This window comes from Paramormyrops kingsleyae, chromosome 8 (genome assembly GCF_048594095.1).
Source record: "Paramormyrops kingsleyae isolate MSU_618 chromosome 8, PKINGS_0.4, whole genome shotgun sequence".
Lineage (NCBI taxonomy): Eukaryota > Metazoa > Chordata > Actinopteri > Osteoglossiformes > Mormyridae > Paramormyrops > Paramormyrops kingsleyae.
Genome location: NC_132804.1, coordinates 37,613,391 through 37,625,393, shown reverse-complemented (window position 1 = coordinate 37,625,393; position 12,003 = coordinate 37,613,391). Strand labels below are relative to the sequence as shown.

Here is a 12,003-nt window from a genome sequence, read left to right as displayed (position 1 = left end):
TCGACAACCTACTGTATAAGCTCCTGCATGAACCTCTGACCCCACAGTGGGTTCCAGCAAGAAGACTCAAGAATGACCAAATGTCCCCCACAATGCTATAAAAACCTGGGCCGGTATGCATAAAACTTCCTAAGAATGGTCTTAAGAATAGTTCTACACTTGAACTTAAGAGTTAAAAAAAATCTTAGCAAAAAGTAAGACCTAAGAGCATTGTATAAAGCTACTAAAAGTAACTTTTTCTAAGCCCAATTCCTAAGTGCTGACGGCGCCAGGATTTAAGTGTCGTGAAATGAGGACTACAAATAAAATCCTGCCCCAAATACTGAGTTCAACCAATAGAGGAGCTGCACGGTGAATATATTAGTGACATTAAACCGTTAATATAGAGCTTCATACAACTTACCTTTCTGTGATCATACCTTTAATTGGTTGTACGAAAATCCACCTACAGTAGCACATCACCAATCAATTTCCACTAATAGATGCAGATGTTGTATAAATTATGGGTCAAACGCAAAACTCATAGCAAGACATTGGATTCTAAAAGAAAACCAAACTGGATGACAAACAAAAGGGTTCTTTTGGCACAGTTGGTGCTTAAATGGAAGGAGGTCGTGCGAGGAAAGTGGAGAAGGGTCTGGCTGCTCTGCAGCCAGACTCTATTGGGGGGCCCAGCTGTTACAAGCACAGACAAAAAAAGCTTAGGAAGCTACTGCAAGCTCCGTAAATGCTGCGTCACCTCGGACAAGGGGTTCAGCAGAGGAATGTGAAAAAAGGTGGTATAATGTTCTATCGACCTCGTGAAAGGAAATCACAGTTTATAAAGCAAGCATGCAAGCTACAGGTTTGTGTCATTACTTATATTGCTCTTATGACCCTCGCTATAATAGATGATGATGATAATAATAATAATTATTATTATATTTTTCCAGTTGCCAAAAACGTAGCATCATTATCATCTTCAGTTCAACTGTAAGTGCATTTTTAGGTGACGTAGGAGATTGTATCCGGTTCCTAATTAGGTCGGTAACAAAAATAATGCCTTCACGATCAAGCCTGTATCTTTTTATCAACTCGTTATCATTGTAAATCCGCAGTATGTCCTTTCTTTCATGGAAAGTGCGGGGCCTCCGTCTGGGTGCGCGTAGTGCAGCTGCCATCATTCAACTCGTAACTGGCTTAGGAGTCCTCTCCAGCTCTCTTAAATAATTTAGGAGCTGAGACCAAGTCTTAACACTTAAGAATGTTTATGCATTCCACTTATTCTTAAGTCTGGGAGTAGGAGCAAAATCATGTCACTTTTAGAATTGTGACGCATTTAAGAGTGAAATTTTACTCTGAGAAGTTTTATGCATACCGGCCCTGTTTTTTTGACGACCATCCAAAAGTTGGCATTAACTCTACATGCTTAATCTAATTGCAGCTTCAATTGGCTGTTTTCATAGCTATTAACAACATTACACACAAACAGTGAAAGGGCTCAAATCACAAAAATGATCAGTGTTGATCACTGTGTACTGGACATCAAGAATCTGTGATTAAAAACTGCCTGGCTTACTGTTGTTAAAATATATTACAGCTGGAAAACTTAATATCGAATATGAGGCTAACTCTATCAGTGGTGTAACAAGAATGTCTTTGTAAAATATTGCAAGACTGAAGTAGAATTTAATGAGCTGTGTTCGCCACTCCATGTCGACATAAGTGTGCTCAATACACTGATTATCTAGCTCTCTCAAGATAATACCTTATGCGCATAATATAAAAACATCATTTTGTAAGTTGGGGTTTCATACAATAAGAACACAATAGACCAAGGCTATTGCCTAATGTTGGCAAAACTACTCACTGTCACTCGGCATCTACATCACCCAACATAGGTGATCTATCTAGTGATTACTCCCACCAAAGCATGAATTGTTTCATCTCGCATGAACAAATCAAAAACACTCCTCAATCCAAACAGCTGAAAACAAGTAGAGAAGGTTGGCGTTTCTTTCGATCTCTGAAGGTCAGTAATGTCATGAAAATACTCTTCTCATATCAAAAAAGTTATGGACCAGACTAACATTATTTCTCTGTTGACGTTGGAGCACAATTTTAAGTTCTGAATTGTTATTTAGCGTATTAGCTTTTGAAATGTATGCTACTTAAGTCTAATGTTAGCTAACTGTTATGAGACAAAATGACAACTGAAAATTTCTTCTTGTCAATTTAATGCTTTACAATCATATTGTAGTTCTCTGCTGTCTTATTGTAGTCTGAAAAACATTTCAGTGTAACTCTGTATGGTTCACTTGTGTACATTTCAGTTTATCTCCAGTTTATGACTTTATGCTAATGTTAGGCACTAGCAAGGTAATTTGGACCCATGTGTTGGAGTGTCAGAACCTCTGCAAGCTACAGAGGAGAAACTGACGGTGTAGCTATGGCAACTTTTTCAGGCAGAATAAAAAATGGACCGTCATTGAATTATGTAACCTTAAATTTGACAACAAAGTAAGGTGTTAGTTGGCAGGCCAGGTGTATTAATGACTGGGCAGGTGTGTGTGTGTGTGTGTGTGTGTGTGTGTATGTATATATATATATATACATTAGGCTACTAGACACAAACATAATGTACTGTTCCACCTCATTTGTACATGTTGTTTTAAGCATTTTTGAGGCATTTGCAGTTTAGTTTCATTATTCTTACAGTGTAAGAAGCAGTGAGTATGAAAATGACAAAAAAATAGACCAATGTGGTGATGTTACACATTAAAGACAGTGATTAGTTAAAGAACTGAAACACTAGCTCCTCCCTTGTTGACCCAGGGACCTGCTGAACTCGGGAAAATCAAGATATCTGTTAAATTATAGACATAAAACAAAATTATGAAACATCAATGAAGCAAGAGGTAGGTTGAGAAGTTATGGCTCCTTTGTTAATGGGTCATTTCAAACCATTTCTGCTGACATGATATTTCTTTGATTGATACACAAGAAATAAAAACTTTTATTAGATAAATCTGTCCCTTTTATTTCTGAGGTTCTGGTTTATTATGCCAATTAACTTACAACTGAATCTGTTTCAACAGATCATTTCCATAGCAACCCAGGCAGAATATGGTGATCTAAATAATAATGACACAAGATCGACACAGAGGTTAAATTATTTTAAAGATAAATGGGCCCTGTGCAATAAATGATGAAAAAAAACCAGCAGAATTTCCTCATACATAAAGTTACCCCAAGTATATGTGGAATGTCAATTATACTGGGCCAATGGAACAATAATTTGATATCAGTGATGCCTATCCCATGACTCTGAAAGGATCATAAGACAAGAACAAAATTCTTAAAAAAAACGCCTGTGGAGTTGAACTGTTTTTTTTCTCAAACAGTAATACATTATTATTTCACAGCTCCTTGTAATTCTGAAAAACACTGAATACCGAACAGCAGACCTTTTGTAGGTTTCAAATGGTATGATTACATATTTCCATTAGTATTGCATTTGAAAAAGCTGTAAAGTCAAGATTTGAGCTCCAGATGGATAATATATACTTGTTGTTTTCAACATGAAGATTACACAACCACTACCGAAGCATAGTAGGCATACTAGTGCTATTGGAATATCAATGTGACCCAAAGCGTTCGTAATTCTGTTTCGAAATTATATTCTATACGTTATCCACTTTTCCATGTAAAAACACGCTTAATTATTTTTGGAACAGGCCTATATGGAAGCATCCTGTATGTTTAAAGTGAGTACACAATATCGTGTGACACTTAAACAATGATACCGGTGATCTTAAGATAAATTCTGAACTAATCAAGAGAAATGGATTTGTTTATTTTAAAATCTACAATATAATAGCATAATAACACAATAGCACAATAAACGATTTCATAGGAAGACTGAATTGCCAATACGTACGTGACAAAGCAGCACCTGCAACAACAACAACAACAACAATAATAACAATAAACCATTTAAGTACTTACGTCAAGAACGCGCTTTTCTAAGTGGCTGAACGTGACAGCAAGTAGGCGTAATATTTGCTGTGTGAGAAAACAAGGAAATATAAACAGCAATATAGACACTCCCTTTGTAGTCCAATAACAATGGAATAGTAAATCAGCTGCTCGACTATGCGAGACATCCGGTAATCTAATCCTCGGAGGATGCAGTAACAAGTGATCGATTTTCTGTTCATTTTTACTTAATCTGTGTAGCATTTGGAACATTTATATTCCCTCTAAATAATAATTCTCAGGAATTATTTAGAGAAAATAATGAGCGACATCCTGGTAACCCAAGTGTCAGAGGCAGTCATGGAAATAGATATTGCGGCCAAAACATTTGATGGTTAAAATTTAATACGTTTTAGGCTCCTAAACTATATATCTCGATCGCATATCGCTAATTCTTAATATTGCAATATAATATACATAGTATTGCTCTTACCTTGTCAGCAGCAAACATTCACAGTGAAGTGCATTCTACCAATGAAGGAACTATATTACAAAAACTATGTTTGGTCTGCCTTGTGTCACGGTAATATTTTCCTTATTCATACACACACGTAAGTTCAGTTTCCATATCGACATGTACAATATCTTGAAAATAATAATAATCGCGGAAAATAATTAAGACTACCAGGGGAAACAAAAAAAAAATTCTAATTAAAATAAATGCGTGTCAGTACAATAACCTAGTCGCTAGTAATTATAGCCTGAGGAAGCCTGAGTTTTCAGATTATTAGGTCGAGCCTTGCTGGAACGTCATCTATTCTCACTATACGGTGAAATACCATCCACGAGCCTGTGAATGCTCTGCACTGCAGTATGCCGGACGTGGGGAATGGAGCTGCCAGTATTCTCCAGGAATTCATGCACCGTGTCATCATATTGACCAAATGCAAACACATTGACAGTCGATGGTAGCTTTGCTGTTTGTATTTCCACTTAAGATATACTGTATTGCAGTTTTTCTGTATTGCTTTGGCACATTTCTCGCACCAAAAACACCGTCTTAACAGCTGTTCATCAAATCCTCAGCAATAATTAAGGCATGTCCCTTACAAAAATGTCCAGTGGTAATCCTGTGGTACTGCAACAGTACAACATAAATTTACCACATAACAAATGAGCGTAGCTAAATATGAAAGGATTACCACAGCATTTTCTGTTGTACAGTATAACAAGAATTTACCATTAAATGCCGTATGTGGTTTTTCTGTTGTTCTTTTATGGTAATACCAACACAAGCTAAATATGACAGGATTACCATAGCACTTTTTGTTGTATACTATCACAGGAATTTACTGTTTTTTTTTGTTTTTTGTATGGTATACGAAAATATTGAAGCAGAGATAATTATGATAGGATTACTACTGCACTTTTTGTTGTATACTATCACAGAAATTTACCATTAGATTGTGTGTGTGTGTGTGTGTGTGTGTGCAGGTAATACCAAAAGTGTTGGAGCAGAGCTATTTATGACAGGATTACCACAGCACATTCTATATCACATATTTACTGTAAGAAATGCATTTTGTGGTAATTCTTGTTTTCTCTCTCTTCTGTGTGTGTGTGTAGTATTTCAAAAACAATGACCCTGAGAAAAATTATGTGATACAATAAAACTGAATTTAATATACAATTTAAAAAATTTTGCTAAGGCACAATAAAATTTACTGTAATTCATGACAGTTTTTTGATGCCTATATAGCAGTAAACAAAATTATAAACAAAAAGCTCAATTATTACACACAAAAGATTATATTATACACACCATGCCTGGGTTCCTTAGTCAGATTCTACTGTGTTCACAATGGGAACAACAAATAAACCATTCTTGCATGAAATCAAAAGGCACTTTCTTTTCAGGTCTTTTGCAAATTTAGCTCTAATTTCATTTCCAAAGGAAACTCTGTGTGTAAATCCTGCAGAGCTGAAGCCAATCTGAGCATCTCTGAAAAATACATGTGAATCAGTGTGCAGGCTTGAATATAGAACCATTAAAGAAGTACTGCAGTCACACTGACAAAACTCTCCACAAGTCACACATTTTGGTGCAAGAATGTGTTTTAAAATGCCAAATGTGCCATCATAAAATTCAGCCACACAATTGCATCTCCGATCTGACGGGGAACTGTTCTCCACTGCAAACAAGTTATGACCAATTAATACTTTGCTGTAGTAAATGCCTTGGTCAACACCTTTCCCCAGGAGCCGTTTTGAAGCCAGCATATGTTGTACAGGCAACTGTTTCGCTACATCTTTACAGAAAAAGGTGAAGATATCCCTTCTGAAAGATTTCTGTGGGAGAACACTGCTGCAGTTCCAAAGTTTCTCAGTGTAGCTGACCACAGTTGGTGATGCATCATTCGCTGCTTTTAGCATTTTGGGGATTCTTCTCCATAGCAAAAAGGACTTTGCTATTTGAATGGGTACATGTTGAGTTCCATGGAAGAAACTCAGCAATTTCCTGTTGTTGGCCTCAAAAGAAAAGGCAGATGCAGCCCAAATGGGTCCCCAGCTATTCACACTGCTGGCTAAATGTGTCAGCTGATGCACATTAAATGAGATGTGCTGTTTGCCATAAAGCGTTTCAGCAAATATGACAAATTTTTTCAGCATCAAGTCAGCTTTTTCAATCAGATGTTTTGGTACTCTGGGCTGCAACAGAATGTGGAGAGAAAACACCAGAAGACACCAGTGTTGATAGAATTTTGTGGGAAGCACACCCATAAGAACAAAAAGGGAGTAGTACAAAAGGAAAGACTTCCACTCTGTGGCTTTCCAGAACTTTCTCTCTGACAATGAGCGTGGTGCCCGGCTTATCTCCCTTGGAGGTTTCATCTCGAGTAGCCTGGAGTCAAGAATTTGTGTGTGTCTACCAAGGTACCATGGACACTGATTGTATTGTGGATCGAACCATAGAGTGGCCCACTGCCTAACCACACCTAGCAGCACGGAATGCATGTAGTCAGGCACAAAACCTTTCACTATGTTGAACAATGGCAAGAACAAAAGCTGACAAGGCCCACGGACACCATTTACGGGAGTACTATTTGCAGCAATAGCATCATCTTCCCACTTGTCTTGTGTCCTTGGCTCAGGCTCAGGGAGATTTAATGGATATACACGCACCAACCCAGCTCCCTTCTCAACCATTTCACCAGGATGGAGACACCAATCACAACCAAATTTTCCATTAAACTGAATGGAATTTTTCAGCCTTGGCCGTGCAGCTGCATCACAAGCACTAGTGAGTAGAAATGCTCGGGAAGTAGCAGGTGTATTTGTGACAGGATTTTGCCAGGTAAAGCCCTGTGTGGAAAGCATCTTGGCTTCCTCAATGACAGGAGTGAACATTGTTGTCATATTTGGTGATGACCGTCCAAACCATAATGCCATGCAAAGGACATGTTTTTTCCGGCTTTCAGGAGGCAGTTCATTGACAACGCATTGTAATGGCCAGATAGAATACCCTGATGACTCAAAAACTGGAACACCATCACAGTTCCAAAGAAGAGTTAGATCTGACTCGCTTATGTTGTTTTCGAGTATTGTTTGCTGCATTTCACTACCATCAAAAATGTCAGAGACTGCATCATCACTTGTAACTCCACTGTGGCACCTTCCGAGCTTTGAGAAAATTTCAGAATTTTCTAAGAGGTCTCTTAGTTGTGATGCCAGTGGTAAATAGATGAAGAAGTTTCAATTTTTTTTGCAAGTAGTCAAATCATACTTGAATTGGCAGTCAGTATTCCTACACACACCCTCCCCAGTTTCTCCAATATACTCAGTGCAAGATGGACAATAGAAATGCAGTTCCATTTCACCATGTGCGCTTATTAGAGTTTGCTCAAACAGGTAGCGAGTATGGGGTGCTACACCAGGCATCAGTTCATTCAGAAGAGAAAGGAGATCTTGAAGAGCAGCTCCTGTAATCTTGTGGCGGAGAATAAATGCTGTAATCATCAGATTTGCCTGTCCTGCATTTATATGGGATCCACAAATTGACAGACTATTTTCCTAGGGGGAAAAAAGAGCTTAATCATCATCAGGAATTCACATTAATGCACCAGCAACAGCATCAAATAGACAGTAGATACATTTTAAGTAAAAAGTAAGGTATGGTAAAAAATAATATTTATTGATAACAAACAAACAAAAAGTTTAGCTTCTTTGGGAAAAATGGGAACTAATTAATCATGTTCTAAAACATGCTAAATAGGATCAGTTCTGTTTTATATGAACTTTAATATCTCTATCAATAAAAATACACAATATTTTGTTTATTACAAATACCACTATTTATTATTATTTATATTAATTGAACGTTTACATAGCTTTATTTAAAACATAACTTGGATATGGGGACTCTTGATTTTTGACTCATCAAAATTTCTGAATAGTAAGTAGTTCAAAACATACACATGTATATAAAGGTTTTAGATTTAAAAAAAGTATTTACATTTTTGTCAGTAAAGAGTCATATGATGACAAGCTAAAGGTACACTTATAACACTTTTTGTTTCTGATAATACCCCCTCTCTCAACTGAAATGTACCTCATTGTTCCCAGTAAAATGCACTGTTTCCAGGTCTTCTGTAATCAGCTCCTCAGCATTACAGTCATCCTGAAAGTGAAACATAACAATACAGATAATGTAACATAACACAGTGATGGCATATAAGCTGCCAAAAACTGTATACTAGAATGAACAAATGGTTTGTTACCTCATTTGAGCCATCTCCAGTCACTTCTGAATTCTAAAAAAAAAAGTTTAATACTTATTTATTAATAATATATATTTTTGTTTACTTTAACATACGGTTATTATTGGTGATTTAAATACTTTATTAATTAGGCTAGACAAAGAGGTGTATTTTTCTTTGTTTTATCACATGATACAAACGGTTAAACTCTCCATGTGAGACATCACATTTTTATCATTTTATTGTCTTTAATTAGATTTCAAGGAGCATATACATGTCTGTCAATAAGAGATAAAGGCCAAGCTATACACATATACATTTTCATATGTGAATAAATAATCTGTAAGGAATTAGCTTAGCTAACTCATAGACACTGGTTGATATACCTCATTATAAAGGATGTCAATAAAGCTGTCACATTCTGAACTCTCAGCTATCATTCCTTCCTCCTTTCCCCCAGAACCCTATTGAATAGACACTGTTTAGTCCAGAGGTTTTTAGCCAGCCTTACTCTTTAAAGTAAGTTTCAATACAAACAAAGAAAATTAAACATTATGTTAAAGAAGATCTACATTTCTCAATTACATTCATAAAAAATTGCTCAATTTAGTGTAGGATTGTGTAGGAAAAAACACTTTTCAAATTAAAACAACATGAAATTTAAACTAAAGCTACAAGGTGGCTGCAAAGGACCACCCATTGGTTCATCTGACATTTTCATATACATCTTGTTTTTAGATTTATATTTCAAAGACAAAATAAAATCAGTTAAATAAATAAATACTATTTGTTAAAGTTTAGCAAATTTTTGTACTGAAGAATAAGTTGCAATTATGCCACATTACAATCAAACCAGGCACAGTTGCCTGTATGTATGTGCACACATGTCTGCATTTGTTCTCTGTGTTATGGATTCATCACATTTCTGTGTATTGGATAAAATACACCTAATACCCCACAAGGATTGATTATTATATTAATCTAAAACAACAAACACAAAAAAGGGGGTATTGCAAATGGATACAGAAGCCCAGAGGCCTTATTTGATTTTATAAGTATTTTCACTTAAAACAAACAAACAAACAATGGATAAATAAATAAATAAACTTACCCATGTTAATTCTTGTTTATTCCAGTTGTGTTTTGTCTGTCTGGGAACAGGTATACCTGAATCCTTAATATATTGTTTGTACCGCCCCCTCTTTCTGGGAGGCTCCATTTTTGTTTGTTATGTCTCTGTATGTAAAGTTTGTGTTAAAAAAGTAAATAAACGAATTAATCAATAAATCTACATTATTATTATTGTTGTTTTTATTATTGTATTTATCATTAATTGTATTGTAATTATCACCTCCCTTCGCTAGCCGGCAGCAACTCGAATTCATGTTATTATAACAACAGCTACTTCTCTGATTGGTGGATCTTGCTTAAGGCGCGCTTTTACGTCACAGCGTTTCTTCAACTGCCATCAGCGAGCTAGTTTTGCAAAGATGATGCGTTTCTGTTTATTTGATTTTTTTGAGGAAAACACGGTAGAAATAGGGCTTTCGAGATACATTGATGAAACAGGCATTCACGTCGAAACCTTAAATAACGATGAGTGGGACTTCTCTAAAGCAGTACTGGTTAACTGGCCCACTGGGAGAAACCAGACGTCCCAGTACGTTGCCAGAGTCGTATGTTTTGCTGGTGAGTAGCAACTTTACATTACTTAACGTCAAATGCTTCTGCAATACTTTTATATGCGCATTTGTGCTAACTGAGTTGTATTTGTGAGTTTAATTTTCAACGCGACAATATATTGCTCTCTTTATATGCACAAGAGAAAAAACATTGCCCATATACAAAACTTGATTTAATTTTGAGATCGACAATTCTAAAAGCAATTTTAAAAAAGACTGTTCATGAATTGGAAATTGGATTTTTCCAAAAAGGCCCACTAGACAAGCCATGGGTGAGTATAAAACGTTAGTATCCCTTAGCAAAAAGTAGTTTATTCAAGTGTACTATGAGTATACTTATTTTATACTAAAACTGAGGCAGTATACCTGAAGTTTACTTTTTATATACTATATTTTATATACTTAAGAATAGTATAGTGAAGTATACCTGACTTATACTGATAAGTATAAAGATAAGTCTAAGACTAAGTACATTAATACTTACACTTGTACTTTAATACTAAAGCTTATACTTTTCTGCCACAAAGTACTAATACTTAGTGTTACGTGTGGCATGTGGGTGCAATACTGCACACTGCCTGTGGGAGTGTTTTCTCTGTATCTCGCTCTCTCTGCCTTTCTTTGTAGGAATGAAGCACCTGGATCCATTCATTTTCCAGGAGAGAAAAGGGGGAACCTGAGGGGGAGGGGGGGTATCTCTCTCACACCTGCCCTGACAGCAGCAGCAGCAGCTTCTGGGGAATTTTTCCCTTTCTTTTTGTAATTTTCTTCTGAACATGATTTAGAGTGTTTGGTTTTATTTTACTTTGTTGTTTCAGTTTGGGTTGGAGATTACTAGTGGTCTAGTTTAAAGGTTTGATTCTTGATTAGTAGGTTGAGTACATTTTTCTTTTAATAGGTAGGGGAATGAGCTGGGTGTGATGGCCCATGGCGTGGCTGGCCCAGTAACTTCCCATCTTTTGTTCTTTTTGGCTGGGATCTCCATCTCCTTTTGTCTGTTTTTCATTACCCTTTAAGTATGGTTAAGTGGTTGGAAATAATAAATGTTAAACCAGAGGTCTTGGCGTCTTTGTTATGTTTCGGGGAGCCTTTGTTTGGTGAGGCCGTAACATTTAGTATATCTTGATCCAAGTACAGAATATGGTCAAGCCATTGACTCATGCTTACATTTAATTTAGCATGATAAAAACATTTTTCACTACACACATTTGCTTTGAGGTATTACCCCTGTTATAAACTTACATGTCATATAGTGCTGGAGTAAGTTTACAGTAAAAAGTATGTGTGCTCAATTGCATTATCTTTATGTACCTTAAAAACATGCACACAAATAGAGAAACATTTGACTTGACTTTATTGATCACGTTCTAGTCCCTTTCATAAGGGTTTGGCAATGGTGTTATGTACAGAGTGTCATCTGTCTCAACAAGAACACATTTTGTTTTAATCACGTCAGGCCACACAGCATTAACAGTTTCAGTTTTTTTAACCTCATATATGAAAGTACTTTGTACATTGATCTGTGAATCTTTACATACAGGCCTGTCTGATTTAGTAAGTACCTCAACTAAAACACAACATAGTTTGGCACATGAACAAAAAGCAGA

The 12,003-nt window shown here is 36.3% G+C and overlaps 1 protein-coding gene across 1 annotated transcript in view; it reads right to left on the bottom strand.

The window, feature by feature from the left end:
- klhdc8a (kelch domain containing 8A) overlaps positions 1-5,050 on the bottom strand; it is a 164,447-nt gene extending 159,397 nt beyond the window's left edge. Inside the window, exons 1-2 of the mRNA XM_072715778.1 lie at positions 4,451-5,050; positions 3,988-4,044 (exon numbers count right to left, since the gene is read on the bottom strand). The gene's annotated coding sequence lies outside the window, so the exon portion shown is untranslated. The remainder of the gene's footprint in view (positions 1-3,987; positions 4,045-4,450) is intronic.
- Between the last annotated feature and the right edge of the window lie 6,953 nt (positions 5,051-12,003).